Source organism: Seriola lalandi, unplaced genomic scaffold (assembly GCF_002814215.2).
Source record: "Seriola lalandi dorsalis isolate HSWRI2012SDOR001 ecotype SW California unplaced genomic scaffold, Sedor1 jcf7180002054266, whole genome shotgun sequence".
NCBI classification, from domain to species: Eukaryota; Metazoa; Chordata; class Actinopteri; order Carangiformes; family Carangidae; genus Seriola; species Seriola lalandi.
Window position 1 is genome coordinate 310217 of NW_019524819.1, and position 17328 is coordinate 327544.

Sequence of the window (17328 nt, forward strand, 5' to 3'; positions counted from 1 at the left end):
CACACATAAACACACACATTCACACACAATGTAAAAGCTATCATCATTGTGATGATGCCCATCCTAGGAGGCCCAACCAGAAGGTTTTACTACTTTGGAGCAGAATAAATTAAGAAGCCTCCCTGCTGCCTCGCTGTGATTGGTATTTCAAATATAATCAACAAGAGGTGGTGGAGAAGAGAAGAGAAGAGAAGAGAAGAGAAGAGAAGAGAAGAGAAGAGAAGAGAAGAGAAGAGAAGAGAAGAGAAGATGCATTAATATTGTAGTGTAAGATCATGCGACAAAGTGCACTGTTATAAATTAACATAATGCTATGCTCCAGTTTTCAAAAAATCAAACTCCACTCTGTTTGGTCATTTATGTTCTTGATAAATTAGATAGCTGGATAGAAAAGGGTAAACTGGCCTCAATTTGTTATGTCTCCTCCTCTGTCTCTCATTCTCTCATTCCACCCTTTCCCTTCATCTCTACCCGGAGCATCGACAGATACATGCATCATGCCTTCATCATTTTGTTCCGTCTCCCTGAAATTCACATTTATCACATTCTGCTGCGTTCAGATTGTCTTTTAGAAGTTAATTGTTAAAGATGGAGGAAGCATAACGTTAGAAAAAGATCGTTAAAACAAACTAAAGACAAAGTTTCATCTAGCATTATGGTCTATTTCTTCCAAAACAATACAGTGAACATTTCATCACTTTCACCGCCTCTCTACACCTTCTCTTTCATCATCCTCTCAAAATGAAAAATAAAAATGGTAGCAAAGACTAATATTGTGTACGAAAACTGCCTCATCATAATATAGATTAATTTTAAAGAGTGAATGGTGGGAAATGAGAAAGAAGAGGGAAGTTAAGAACAAAAGAACAAGAAAAAATAAATAATTGTGTTAGTTCAGGCAAAACACTTCCAACCAAACCTGTGCCATTGAGAATACTATAGAAAGGTAGGTTTTTCTTCCAGTCAAAACACAACAGCAGGCAATTTAACTAATTAGTTTTTCCCCTCTGATTAATTTCATAAACATGACTCGTGTATGTACTCTGAATAGTGGAAAAGGACAAAGAATAAGAAACAAAAGACCAAAAAAATTGTCCATCATGTTAGGTCAGGAAAAACATTTCCAACAAGGCTGTCTATTGAAACCTGTGCTACGCAACCTTGGGTCAATGAGAACCTTGTACACTGAGAATACTATAGAGGCACATGCAGGTTTTTGTTCTAGTCAAACACAGCAGGTGATTAAACTAATTAGTTTCTCCCCTCTGATTGAAGGTCTGTTTTCCAGTTTAAGTGTTTGGAATGAAAACCTAGGCCACGTTCTGACTGCTATTACGATTAAATATACTATATAAAAAATACATAAGCATTGTATGTACTTTATTTTATTATGTTCCCACCTACCATATGATACAGAACGTGTTTCAGTTTCTTCCTCAAAAACATGTCTCCTTCTGTCTGATTGTCTGTCAGGATGCTTGCTGCAGATGCATCATCTTGATCTATGTTGGCATACTGTATTGTTGCGTCATAAATTCATATATTCAAAACATGTGCTGGCTTGTGTTTTCTATATCACAGAAGAGCAGAGCTGTGTATGCACAGATCCATATAAGAAATATGCTAGAGAGCAGAAGCTGTTTTGTTGTATACATCCCATAACCACAGGGATGGAGGAAGTATTCATATCATATTCTTTACTTATGTAAGTGGCAATACCGCACTGTAAAAATACCCCTTTTAAAGTGTAAGTTCTGCTTTGAAAATGCTGATCGTGTAAAAATGTGAAACAACTGAACAAATGCTGAGAGTAAAGTATTTGATAATAAAATGTGCTTGGGTTTAAATGGATCTCTGACAGTCTGTGTTGGGGAAGTTACTTTGAAAAAATAGCTTTGCAACCTACCATTTACTTTAATCTGCAAGAAGTTGAACTACAGCAAAACCACTACCCTTACAGAGAAATATAGTTTGGTTAGAAAAAGCAGCTTTTTGAACATGTGAAATTATAACAAAATATATCACAAAAAAGACACATGCTAGCAAAAAATGACACTTAATTAAGTTTATTATAAAAAGTGCCTACTTGTTTATTCATGAACCAAAAAAATAAAATACCCCACCATTCATCATGGGAAATTGCACTTAATGTCGGCTTTGGATTTTTGTATCCATAATGACGTTGTTGCTGTGCAACCACTGAGCAACGCCTGTCCTTAGCTTATGCGCATGCACTACACAAAGGTCAAGGGTGTGACAGGTGTGACAGTGTCTGCCTGATGAATGCATTGCCTGGGTCACTCCTTCACAGCGGCCCAGAGAAGCAATGCTTAAATAAAGATAAAAAATAATTTCTTTTCATTAACACAAAAATGGCAAAAAGTAATTTAAATACTTGAATCGCTACGTACATATGAATGTAGTTGAACTATCAACTATCACTACTCTATCCAACACTGCTGTCAGTTCAATTAAGAATCAGTCGCTCTTTATAAACCCAACAAAACCAACTGTCAGAAACTGTCAGAAAAGGAAATAACGGGATTCTTAAAATAACCTGCTAATTCTAACTACGTTGTAAACTGTTGGTTAGTTTAATCTATAACAATGCTCTATATTCTCATCATGTTTTGTATCTAAAATCTTGACGTAAATCTCACAAATAAATGTAGTGGATTGAAACGATTACAACATTTTCTCCCTGAATTGAATTGTAGCAAAAGTATGTACTTTTAGTAAATTTCTTATTATAACCATTTGTGGAATAATGTTCTTGACCTACCAAAGTGAAACAAGGTTTTAATGCAAGCTGTAATGCACAAGGAGATACCGTGGTATACAAAGACGATGCAAAAGTTGGAGTTGTAGAATCCATCTTTCTTTAGCCTCTGCTGTGTTTGCACTATAAACAAAGTGCACCTGTAGTTCACTTGGAACGAGACCGAGACCTGTAATCTAATGTTTTCACTGTGGGGCTGTGTTCTGTGTAGTTGGAAAAGCACTGTTCCTACCTAACAGAATACATTAAGCAAATGGAGTTAATTCAAACAGACAAGGTGTGCACATGCTCTACATCTACAAGGTATCTGCAGTTAACAGCATATGAGATTCTTAAGCTGTTTTCTCATATGACTTCCTCGCTCTGTCACACATCTAGCACACAACAGGAGATTGTCCATGTGAGACATGTTCTGACCTAATGGAGATAGGTAGAGCGTGTGGTGGGCAGGACAGAAACGTCATCAACACACCCACACGCTTGCTGTGAATTCTCCGGACAATGACCGGCTCTATTTACACATGGGCTTAATCGAACATAACACTCACTTCGTACATGGGAGGTGGTAGGATAAAGTCCGTCCAATATCTGGTTCAACACATTTAGGTTCTCACATACAGCTCCTTTGGGGAATGTCTGTAAATTCAGGGTTGCAGCACATGTGTTAAAGCAGCTATAGCACAGAGGGCTTTTAGATTTCAGTTTTCAACTTTCACCAGCTGTTAGCCTTCCATTTAGTTTGCTCTGCGTAGGTGGAGGAGCTGGGCTGAACCTCCAGAGGGTTTTCCATCATCACAATGTGTGATTTTTTACCATCTGTTTGAATGGAATACCAAAGACAAACAATTGAAGCAGAAATGGGAAGGCATTACGATATTGCAGGTGACAATCATGAATTTGGGAAAACCAAAATAGAGACCTAAAAATATTTTATCGACCTTATATCATCATGCTGCAAAATGTAACTTTAAATATGTTAAAACTGAACGTAATAAAATTTTCACTGAGAATATATTTCATTTCATTTTCTGCCAAAATATCCAGTCTTATAGTGACTACAGCATTATAAAACTTGTTATGCTTATGTTTAGGCACAACATTTCTGTCACTGCTAAATTACTCACTATATTAAAGTGACAGAAGTCATAAAAGGCAAATGATGAGAAAAACGATTACTGAGAAACATGAACAGTGGTCACAGTGGCATGTGAGCTAATAGGTCCCACCTTTATAACAGGTTTTGGCATGGTGAGTCAGTTTTATAAATTTAAATTCCTTTTTAATAATTTCTTTCCAGAGCTTTGTGTGAGTGCTGCGGAATGTTACTAGGATCTTAACCCAGTTAATTAGGGTTGAAAACAATGCAGAGATGAATTGTGTCGTGCTCAGAGTGGTCAGCCGTGCTAATGCTGTTAGCAGGGGACATATTAATGATAAAGAGTTGGTTGGAGCTTTGGAGCTGTGAGGCTGTAAGGCTGGATAAAGCTGTGTTTGATATCAATTCATTATGCTAATTTAGCTGCTGTATTCCCATAGCTGAAGCCCAAGTGTGGGGGGGGGGTTTGATCTCAAGTGTGTGTATGTGTGGTATGGGCCTGCATATGAATGTGCCTGTATGTGTGTGTGTGTGTGTGTGTGTGTGTGTGTGTGTGTGTGCTGTATGTGTGTTTGGCTCAGTGTCTAATGACCTTACTGATATTTCTCATTGCAATTTTAATGAGGATGTAAATCCTTGTGAGGGAAAAAAGTTTCATTAGGATTAAACAATGTGCCTGGAGGTGCAAAATATTATGTTTCAGATAATTACTGTTTCATACAGATTAGTATACACACAGATGGAATGACAATCTAAGGTAAAAATACATGAAAAGGGAAAAATTTGAAACCAATTCTAGGAAATATATATTCAGAGTCCAGACTTCATAGCGTGTTAAAAATAAAAGATTTTTCAGAGTTATTCAGAAATGTAACGGATGGCATCATTAAAACTGTTCATCAAGAGATAAAATTCCTTTTAGGGACGAAGCAGAGCTCAGGTTATTATTTCTGACCTACCACTAATATTCAGCATCACGTTCATGAATAACCTCAAGGGTGTGTTGTATGTACAGTACTTGTGAAAAAGAGAGAGAGAGAGAGAGAGAGGGCCGAGAGCACAGAGACTGCTGAAATGGACAGATGAAAGTCACGTTGTGGACTGACAGCTCATATGAAACCCTCTTCTAGAAGAGACTACAGGGACCATCAGTGCACTGCGCTCCACTTGAACATGCCACTACCCATGGACCATATCAGCTAATTGCCCACAGTCACAGGGAACAGAAGAAACCTGGTCGTCATTCAGCTGATATTGAAAAGTCGCTCTGTTCATTATGTGACACAGTAAATCCATTACTGTGAAACAACAACATCACTGGAGTTAGCAGCGATACATCATGTTAGCAAATAGCTGCTTTGACCGCCATTGACATTGCTCTAATATTACACTCATGATTTTCACAACACATTAAATTCTGATGAATGTGTCATTATCCAAAAGTGTAATTAGTCATCATGTTTTGGTTCATAGAGAAGACAACAGCATCATGTCAGACCCCAGATACTGTAAATGTAATAGTTTCATTTTCACATAAAAAAATAATAATATCAATAAAAATTGTAATAACTTGTGAAGAATGGAGCTGTCAGTCTGTCAGTGGGAAGCAGAGGGAAAAATAGGCCATTGCAATAATAAAAGCTTTACTCTTTATATTTTTATTTATAAATATTTGATTCTTATTTCTCACTTGGTTGCATCTGCAGCTTCACTATAATTTCACTAGCTATATTCATATGTATTCAAAGTTTCATAAACATAGTTAACAGACAATAAAATAAAAAGCCCTGAAATAATATTTTTAAAAATCACATGACTGTCTAAGTCTGTGAAAGTTACATGATTTTAATGTTGGCAGCAAAACTCTGGAAATGCTTGTAATCAGTAGCGGAATGATTTAAAAAGTTTATGTCTGTATTAGGCTTTTTTAGGGGTTTAAATTTTATTTATGATTGCACTACTGCTGTCAGTTAAGCACTTTGTAAACTTGTTTTTTGAAAAGTGCTATAGTTTATTATTATCATTATTGAGCTTAAATAATGCTGCATGTCTTTTCATTGCATTACACTGTAGAGTGACTGAAGGCTGAAGTCAACAGCTCAGTGGCCTTGAACAGACCAAAGCTCTCAACATGAGAATGATTTTGTAAATACAGGGATTACTGCAGCCACATCTTAACACAGCCATGTCTGACAGTGGAAGTGCACAGCTTGAGATCAATGGAGCAAAAACATCGCTGTTCAGTGACAGCGCTGCACATCTCCAGAGGCTGGAACACACGTTCTCCATGGAGACTTTGTGAGCAAAATGAAACACTGAGCTTTTGTATTGAGATTGAGGTTTTTTTTGGCTGGTGTTCTTGAAGCGTGTATAAAGAGAAATTAATTCTGCCTTATTAATTGTAGACTGTAATTGAAATATTAATTGTAGAGTCATCAATTTTCTTTGTTTTCCTACAAAAAGAAGAAGAAAAACTGTGGTAGAGTAATCCGAGCTGAAACAAAGACACAGTGATATGTGATCTGTGAAACTATAGAGAAGCCATAGTGATATTAAAAAAAAAAAAAAATATATATATATATATATATAAAAAGCAGGCCGAGCCCCCAGCATCTTAATGACGAGTGTCCTTATTCTCATAAGGACACTCGTTTCAAGAGGACAACAATGAGCACTAATTACATTTTTGAGCAGTAACCATTGAAAGAACATTAGCTGAAACTGCCCTTCTTCTCTTATTTAAAAATGGTAATTTAGCCACATTATACGGCTTGAGTTGACTGAGCTATCTTCCACAGTGAGTGTGTAATATACAGGGACTCTCCCACAGAGCAGAACAGTCACTAGAGAAGTTTGTATTATGTAAAGGAGGTTTTGAACGGCCCATTTCATAAAATGAGAAGTGCCAATGAGTCTAGAGCATGTATCGCTATTCAGCAGACTGAAACAGAGAGAGAGAGACAGAGAGAGAGACAGAGAGAGAGAGAGAGAGAGAGAGACATAGCTAAACTGACACTGAGGTTATGAACTTGTCAACAACAAGTATCCTGTCTGTGTAGTCAACTAAATACAATTTTGTCTCCAGGCAACTGAGGTCCTATGCTGCAGTGTCCCTACATGAGTTGGGCTCATGACAGGAACATGGAGCATTTGAAAGTGATTTTTCTTTGGGGTGGAAAGTGGTTAGTCCACCACTTTGGACCAACTCTGTGGTACTTATATTTTACCTCAGTAATTGCAAACTACATTACACTTCTACTCCTCCAGATTATGGTGGGAATATTGTACTTTTTAGCCCGTAAAATTATGAATAATTATTTAACATTTTTACTTAGAACATCCAGTATTTCTCTACTGTGACTTTGTTTAATTAGAGGCCCCATATTGTATGAAGTAAAATTTCTATGTCTTTTTTTTATTGTAAAGCAGGTCTAGGTTCTATATTAATACTGTGAAAGCGCTCAGTCCATGGAGAAATACACAGAGTGTGTATTCAGAAACTGAGCCTTAAAACTAGCAGTTAGGACTTCTGTAACTTTGTGATGTCACAACTATACAGTCACGACCCTCAGCTATGACCCCAGTACAGCCAATGCAGATCCACCATCCAACCTTGCAGGATTTGGTTTCTCTGAGTGTTTACCTGAAATCAGATATATTTTTATTCAATCACTCAGAAGAAGCCTCTCGTCTGATTGGCTCACCAACCTATTGTTGCTATAGCTCCAGAGAGAAGCCTGAGAGAGGAGATGTAAAACTACATTGAGATGTTTTTTGTTGCTTAAAACCACCACTTTATCTTCTTATGGATATATCAATACTTTGAATAAAACACCATCAAATAGACCTTTAAATAAAAGATCTAAGAGAGTGCTTCTTCTACCACTGAGTTATAATACATATGACCACAGGTCCACCGTTCAGCAACCCATCTTTATTTATACTACCCTGCATGACACCCGCTTGTGCACATCCATAAATCTGGTCCTCAATAGATTGCAGGAAACAGAAACAATACCTTCTCTTTCAATGTTTTTGTTTGTTTGTCACCTACAGAGCAAGCCAAAGCTAATAGGAAAAAATGAGCTAAAACATATTATCACACAGTAAACATCTGCGTTAATTCATGTTTGTGCTTCAGTGAAATTCTGTGTTATTGTGTGACTCTTGTGTCCCTGTGATTCAGACAAAAGAAGACTTCAAAGGATGACAACTAAAATTCAAAATCTGAGCTCCCTCTCAGGGCACTGTAATTTTATAACATTTAAGCTTCCGTGCTTCATCAGTATGAGGGATTACCACATTATAAGTCTGAGCAGCTCCACTGTACACTCTGCAAGAGGCTACCTGCTGGGATCTCAAAGGCCAGATGGTTCCACGGTGACAGTGCTATCGGTCTGTTCACACACAATCTCTGGATGACACCTTGGAGATCAATTTCTTCCATTTAGCCAGAGTGGAGTCAATAAAGCGTATCAAACTTCTCAGCTCTTCCAGGCTCAACCCTCTGAGCCTGGGTACACTCCCAAGAGTTCTTGGCCGGTCTACGCCTACAGCTTATCAGGCTACTGTGGCACAGTGTGTTTCAGATTCCATTTCAGTCTTTTGTACAAGAAATGTGTGCGTCAGACAGTCAGGGTATAAGGTATCAGCACATTAAGGGTCTCAAAAATCAATAGCATACAAATATTCATGAAACACATTAAAGCACACTAATACTTAGAAGCTAACCTTCTTCTAATCCTCTATGTAAATCTGAACTGTGCTGGAGCTTCACTCAGCTCTCTGCTACAGGCTCCTTTTTCTATTCCTCTAATACTTTTTCCCAACTCCTCTAAAACCTTCCTCCCCACGGCTCTGGAGGAAGCAGCATGGTTCCAAATGTGACTACTGACAGTATAAAGGTGGGGAATTCAAAATCTTTGGCTTGCACATAGTGACTCATGAGTCATGATTCTTCAAAAACACATCAGAAAAAAACTCATCCATCTATAAGGGCTGACTGCAATGAAAAGGCGAACAGAAGAGATGGGCTGCAGTACTGCATTACTGCATTTCAGGATATTAGTATTGTGTAACAGACTTTACTCACCTCATCTTACAAACTGTTTTCACTGTCCCGTGGCTGCTTAATTTTTGCATAATGTTAAACATCCATCTGTTATTAAAACATCATCCGAAACAAGTTTTTAACCTTGTTAACGTTTCCATTGTTGAATTTTAATAATATATATCATGATTGAAATAAGCAGTCAATGGCATGACTGAGTATTTCCACCTTGGAACTTCAGTTAACCAATGAGAGACTCATCAAAAGGGATTCAGTCGTGTGGCGTAGTGGTCTAAGCAGGCGCTAAGAGGCTACATTCCTCGCTGCAGTTGGCCCCGGTTTGAGTCCCGCATCGCATGTCATTCCCCCTCTCTCTGCCTCCCCATTTCCTGTCTCTCTCTACTATCCTGTCCAATAAAGGCACAAAAGCCCCAAAAAATATACTAATATACTAAAAAAAAAGGGATTCAGACAGCCAGGGTTTCATACGTCACATACTTAAGGAACCAATCCTGTCAACTTGCGGGGACGCAGGGCAACAAAACAAAACCAAAACCTTGTCAGTACAGAGAGCCAGAGTTTGCATTAGCACAACCACTAACACTGTGTCAGCCACTACCAGTTACAAACTAACAAAATAAAAGATGTTAAGTCCACTAACGGTTCTGATATGTCTGCTAGTTGCACAACAGACTCTTCAACTGAGCTCAAAGTCTCTCTGATTTCCTCTGCGAACCATCTTGATATGCACTGCTCTTTCACGTGTCAACCGGGAGCAAGCAGCAGTGTTGGGAATAGCACAGACTCCGAACCAGAATTTCTCAATGAGGAAGCAAACGTACACGTGCTTCACTTTTTATGTGGGAAAACCATGTTAAACAAAATCATAGCAGAGTATTTGTGCAACAAACATGTCTGGAGAGGAACTTTGACCTTCACATACTGGGTCTACATATATATTGTGTCAAGGCTGCAGCACAGAGTCACAGTGAGCATCTGACGGCTGATCCTGTCAGAATAATGTGCTTTTTAAGGCTGCATAGATTCGTTTCAAGACTCTCCACTCTAAAGGATATAGACTGTTATCCTTTGGAGATTTGATTTAGAGGAGAAATGGTTCCACTGCGGCGTGAACTGATCAATATGCCAGATAGCAAGCTTACTGAGTAGCGTTTCCTAAGTAAAGTGATTGAGTTAAGAATGGTTTAAGCCAAAGCCTTGGAACATATACCATAATTAATGCAGCCTTCAGAGTGGCAGTGCCCAGCTGAGAAATAACAGTTACTTAAATTCTGGTTACAGTCGTGGGCTGGTTTAATGTCGTTACAGAAAGAAAATAGATAGTCTCTGACCTTGAGGAGCTAGACACTGAGATGCAGTTTGTACATTATGAACCTTTAAGATCATCCCTACATGCTGCAAAGCACTGAAGAAATCCACAGTAGATGAAACTGAAATATTAGAATGACTGCAGCTGTGTTCTTGCACTTTCTATTTGAAAGCAAAGGGAGAAAATAACCAAACACAAAATACCAGGGAAAGGACAATGTTGACTATAAAATAGAAATTTTGGGTACATCAGTTAATTTAGCGCAGCTGTCTGTCGAACTGGTCGTACATTCACGCTGTGTCAGGCATCCTGATCCTCTGTTCGTTCAGCCTCAGCTCCTATACACCCGTTCCCATCCCCACCCTGTCGCATATTCCACGCACACAGCTGCATTTCAACTCATAAACAGTGAGCCGGAACAGAGACCTTGGTTTCGGTGGCTGCTACAACACAATTTAAGATGTGTATTTTTGATATATTTCTGTTTCATCAGCTCTGCAAGGACACCTCGTCTGACGCTGATTCTCTGAAGCTGCTGACATTTAGTGTTCCTAACCTCGCGACTTTAACAGAACATGAAGGGGAATTCATTCTTAGTGAAGCTAAGGTCTCATTTTTTGTAGCTTTGACGATCTTTTCTACTGGTAATGGCAACATTTTATTCAACAAATAAATGATAGAAATACAGGGACACAGCAGAACTGACAGAGCTTAATAAACTACCCCTTCATATTCATATGCAAGAATAGCCCTGGATAATCCAACATTTGGAAGAAATGTAGGGAAGATTATATATATTTTTTTTATAAACATAATGAATTAAAAACAATGTTGCTGAAGATAGTTCCCGGTTTAACCATATTGTGGACTGAAAAACAAAATGTTCATTTGACCACTGGAGGAGGAGCAGGACGTGGATACACTCCTTGCCAAACGTAGTGAGCAATTACTGTTTGACCTTAGGTGAAGCTTGCTGCTTATTAATGAGTGTAGTCTAATTACCGAACTGATATGAATCAATCAGTGCGCCAGGTTGAGATAAATTACACCCACTGAGGATAAAAGGATATGGAAGGTATGAAAAGCTAAATACTCTTTAAGGCGCACAAACACACACATTTTACCCTTTACTGTATCAAACCACACAATGTTTTAGTCCATAATCACTGCCTGTATATACTGCAGTGGCAACATCATCAAGACTTCAAACCTTACAGACTGAACTCTGGCTTGTGGTGGAGTACCGGCACAGTGAGGGAGTAACAAGGAGGGAGGTGGACTCCAGACACAGACAAAAACGGTACCACAGAAGACATGAAAGATAAAATCCAATTCAACTAGGCTGCCTCCATCAAACCCATCGTCAAACACCATCACTGTCTGGAGCAATCAATCAGTCCGCCCTCATCTGATTCTAAAGCCTGCTGGACTGCACTGGGAAGTAGATCTGACGTTGCCTGACAGAAACACACAACCAGACTCTCAATGTGGGGTAAAAAGAGGGAAAAGAGAGTGTGTGTGTGTCAGACAGAGAGAGATCGAGAGGAAAAGAAAATGAAAAAAAAGAAAAATTGATGGAGGGATTCTGTAAACCTCAGGGCTCCATCTTTGTGTCTCCATGGTGTGTGTGATCGCCTCAGATAAGCCAGCCACTGTGGCAGTGATAGAAATGTGAAGCATTTGGGTGAAGACTGGACAGCAGCACTCTGTATATATCAGCTTGTGTTTTATTGTTTTACAGACCTCAGCATATTAGATAACCTCAACTGACTCTCCCAAATGACTCATTTGAGGCAATGACAGGAAGTCCAGTAAACCCAGGAAACACAAAGCACTAACGTCATATCATCCTGTCTGGCTGAGGCAAATACAGAGAAAAACTAATGGGGGGACAGTAAATGAAAGTATCTGGTTTTAGAAAAATCAAACAGTGTCATCCTGTGATGATGCCTCATGGAGCACTTAAAGTAATACGTTTCCCAGAAAGATCCCCATGCTCAGACTGCCTTTTTATTTCGCAGATCCAAGCCTTTTTGTCCCTGCGCTTAGCATTTTGCTGAGCTTTGTCTTAAGGTGGCTTAAGAAAGACCGCAGTGTATGAAAAATAAAACCAATATCCAGCACCTCACCGTGCTGTGCATGTCTAACTCCAACCAAAAGCACAATATCATTCCTGAAAAAAATTAAGCCCCCAAGTTGACATCACTGCATGCAATGAATCTTGGCTGTCGACTCTCGTGGATCTGAAGAATCGGATTTTCCCTGTAAGTAGTAACTGCATTCCCATCCAATGATAATGTGACAAGCTACAAAATAAATACATCAGACAAAATGACGACTGTGTTGGATTACCTATTTCAAGTAAGTCCCCAGTATTTGCAAGTTGGTTAGCTGTTTTTGCTATGAAAACAAGGAAGACAGGGTGCTGTTAGGACCGGTGCACAAATTTAATTCTACACAATATTCTAATTGGTTTGTAAATGGATTCACAGAGCTATAAAAGAGTCAATGCAATCCCTTTAGACGCAGTTTAATACGACTAATGCTTTTGTCTCGAGGATGTCACACTTGCTGCAAAAGACATTAAAAACCAGCACGATGAGGTCATTTCCTGGCCGGCACTTAAGCATAATCAACTACTCTTGCAATACCTTAAACAGCCCATACACAAAGATCAAGTCACAATGAATAATTCACTGAAATACAGTTGAACAGCTGCAGAGATTATGCCACTTACCCTAACAAACAAACCTAGGCTTTTCATGGTTTTAAACCTAGACCTAAGACTTCGCACTGCAGTACAGTTTGCACCACTGAGTTTCATATAAGTCTCATAGATCCCAATAACGAATTTGTTTTTCAGGCACAATTTTGGCTCTGGGGCCAGAATCAGCTCCCCATAAACTGTGCTGAATCATCTCCATACATCATCAAGGATGACTCACTCAACAGAGATGAGTCGTCTCTCTGTGTTGGCTATGGCTTCCACCCGGCAGGGCTCAGGGCCATTACACTTTATCACCTCTAAAGGTAGAGTGATGCCAATAGTCTCTCTTCACCCTCATTTTCTAGATGATGTTTGATTAAGTGTCAGGTTATATGCTGACAAGTTTGGGTTTGACTTAACTTCAAATGACTTTGTAATGATACATCCTTTTGGCTGTTAATTAAAAGTTCAAGTGGATTTTTTTTCCTCAGATAAAACATTACTTTAGGCATAATTCAAAGTGAGTGGAAGTTAAGTGTTGACTTACTTAAAATCATATCTTGAATAAAACCCCATCAAAACACAGATGATAATAATAATAAAAATTACCTACAGGCTGCAGGTAAATGATTTGTTATGAATTAGCAATTATCCACATATTCCAACTCACACATATTCCTCATTCAGTGTTGTCTACAATGTCATTTAAATCTACAAAATGACAAAGATGCACACACACACACACACACACCCACACACACACACACACACACACACAAACACACACACACACGCACACACACACACACAGGTTCTGTCTGTTCTGTCTGTTTCCAAAAGGTCACTGCACAGTGAATAAAATGACTGAACATTAAGTATGCTTCTTAAAATGCATTGCTTTTTTGAATGTTCTGCCCATCTTTCTCTCTCTGTCTGGGATCACTCAGCTAAAGCTGTGCTGATTTTCATTGTTCATACATTATGCATTACAATCTGCTGAAGGTCAGACTCACCAGCTCTCTAAATGTTTGGACATACACTACTACAGGTGGATGCAGCGCATGACAGACGGATGCTACCTATGACTCTGCTTTGCTTCTGCATGGCTAATCGGACTCTGCTGGGATGTGTTGTTTCAGTAAATCTTTCAGTATCACACAGTCACAGAATATAAGCAAAACGTTCAGAACATATTTAAAAACTAAAGACAACTCCAATGTACTCTAATGTTTAAAAGCTAATTTCTTGTATACTAAATGCAGAATTTCTCTTTTAATTTCATTTTCATTTGCTGGGTCCCAAATTGACTTCATTAGTCGCAGTCCATCAGTGACTGTTTAACCTCTCGCTACTGGACGTTTTCATGTTGTTTGAGCAGGATATGAAACATCCCTCTCTGTTTCGTTCTTTTTTTGGGGCTATTTATTTTAAACAACTGACCTTCATGTTCCCAACATAAATATCAGACCAACAGCTGCTTTGACTGCAAAGCAAACAAAATAAATTCTAAGTACACTGACTTAATGTGTCTGCCAATGCTCTGTGCAGCACTTATTGTGCTTGTGGGCATACTTGGAAGCTGAGGACATTCTTCTGCCTGGCCGTGGCATCTCCAGGGTGTTGAGCCACCGTAGGTAACGACAGGGCCTGCTGCGCGTTTCATTGCCCTGAGCTGGTTTTTGGCCATGCCATGCCATGGCTTGGCTCCGCTGGGCGAAGGAGCCCGTTTGTCCATGGCTGACTGGGCTTTCTGTTCACCTCAGTAGACTGCACTTCCTCTGTTACCAATATTTGGACTACTAGGTTTTTGATCATATCCACGATGTGAAGACTGCAGATGACAGCCCCTGCACATTTGGTTATAAGTGCAGGTGATTTATTTTGAAAGTCATTTCACTTCAGTTTGTGGCTGCTTGAGCTTTTTAATAGAGTTTGCTGATTTTGGCGTCTCTATTTAGTCAGTGACAAATAATACTGAACCTATCCTCAACATTATACCCTTGCTTCTATTCCAACACATAGATCATCATTATATATTTCACCACATCTTCTTAGCTGTTGTTTTCCCTTTGTTGTTGTTGTTTTTGTTTTTCTTCCGCCTCAACTGTTACCTATTTTTATGTTACTTTGATGTTATATTTATATTGGATGTATTGCTGTGTTTCTGTGACCGATGACTTGAGCATATATTAAAAGCTTAAAATACAAACCGGGAAAAAAACAAAAAACAGACAAACAAACAACTGAGTCCATATGCAAGCCTTTATATGAGCCTTCTGTAACCTTCTAAAGACATAGGTTATAGGACAACTGTGCATATTTTACTAGATACTCTACTGTGTCCCTGTGTTGTGTATTTTCTATGTATTTGCATTTTGAGTCTGTACAAGTATATGCCTAAGTATAGTTCTTTCTCATTTGTTTGCTTGGAGAAGTTATTGTTTCTCTTTGTTGTGTGTTTGCTATTTTTTCACATTGTGACTGATCTTAACTGTTTTCGCTCTGTAAAACAAAGTGCAATGTAAATAAACTTAGCCTACTTACTACAAAAGCATCTACATATTGTAAGTTTGTCAGTAAACCTGTATATAAGCTTGAATTTCCTCTATATTTCTTTGTGTGGAGGAGTATTTGTCTTTAAATCGATCTGAGTATGACTCTGATAAGAAATCAAGAAATTCATTCTCTGTCAGGGAAAATTGCCGGACACATAAACCAGAACATTACACATGAAGACAGTCAAAAGCAGAAAATGGTGAATGTAGCCCATTTGGCTAAAACACTCACTGGGAATTATGAAAACACGCCTATGCAGATATGTAGATGACAGGAAACATAGATAATGTGCATCCACCATCCTGGATTATTACACTGCAGTCTCTCCATGTATCCCCCCAGCCCTCCATGTGGAGCAGTGGTTAACATCTCTATGGCAGTAACAAAATGCATGGACAGCAACGTCGCTATGCTTCTGAAAACATGGTGCTTCTGGAGACGTGTACCACATTAATGGGAGACCTTGTAACTAAATGAATATAACTTAAATGACCCAGGGTCTTGCTTTTAAATAACTAGACGATACAAGTTGAAGATCAAAGTAACAGCTCGCCAAGCCCACGCCAAACTGAGAGCAAAGTTAGACTAAGAAAATTACTGTAGGCTAAAACTGTTCAATATGAGGACAGTTTAATATGGTGTCTGGCAGAGCAATATATCTCTAAATGGGTTCTGCATTTAAAGCGAAAGACACATTGATAAAGGAGAAGAGAAAAGGAGGCGAGGAGAGGTTAAAGAGGGGAGGCACAGACTGTGACTGACTGATTAAAATGACATTCAAGGTGTCAGAATCTGGAGCTTTAGGGAGATTTCATATCCACTCCTCTCACACACTGTTCCTAATGGACAGAATTTATCAGCCTAATATAGACCACCGGCCCCCTGAAATGGCATTTTAGAAGACTCAGCTAAAATACATATTAAGTACAATGAAGTGAGGAATGAGACTAAACGCTTTTGTTCAATATGCAAGAGGCTGGATGTATTTTTGTCAACGCATATATAAAAGTAGAAACTTCATATTAATGTTTGAGAGGACTTACATTTAATATGTTAACACTAATATGATATAATATGATAAAAACAAAAAGAACATTTATTTTTCTACTAGAAATATCCACCGCAGTATGAACCCACACTTGTTCTGACAGTATGGTTAGGTACAAGTATACAAGCCTGTTGATAATTCAGCAAAGATTATAGCACCACTGTGAAAATATGGTAAAAATCAGAGTAAGAATAACTTGATTAACAAGTGAGGATTGTCTACGTGTGTTTTGGTTACTGCAGACTATGTAAATGCCTTTAAATTATTACCACACAGGAGTCAGGTTTTATCTAAATTCAGTGACTGAGACAGCACCGGCTGTGACTCTGCAGGATGTTATCAACCACAGTGTAGGCAGAGGACATGAGCAACCAATAAAAGTCCAGTTTACTCTAATATAAAGTGAGTAGTCAAAACATCCCAAACACCTCTCAGTATAATGTAATACCATTCAACAGTGGTAGAAAACAACTAATTACATTCAATCAAGTAATACTGTACTTGAGCATCCCTATTCTACTTTTAACTTTTACTCCACAACAATTCAGAAGCAACTATTGTCCTTCTTACTTCACTACATTTATTTGACAGCTGCAGTTACTTGTTACTTGTAAGACTTTGCATAAGCTTATAAAATAAAACACAAGGTTAAAGGCTGAAGCCCTCGTTACATTTCTTCTAGCAGTCAAAATTGTGAGGCTTTAAGAGGTAAAACAAAGATTTTAGAACATTAAAAAAGGTTGCAGATTTGTAACTAATTCA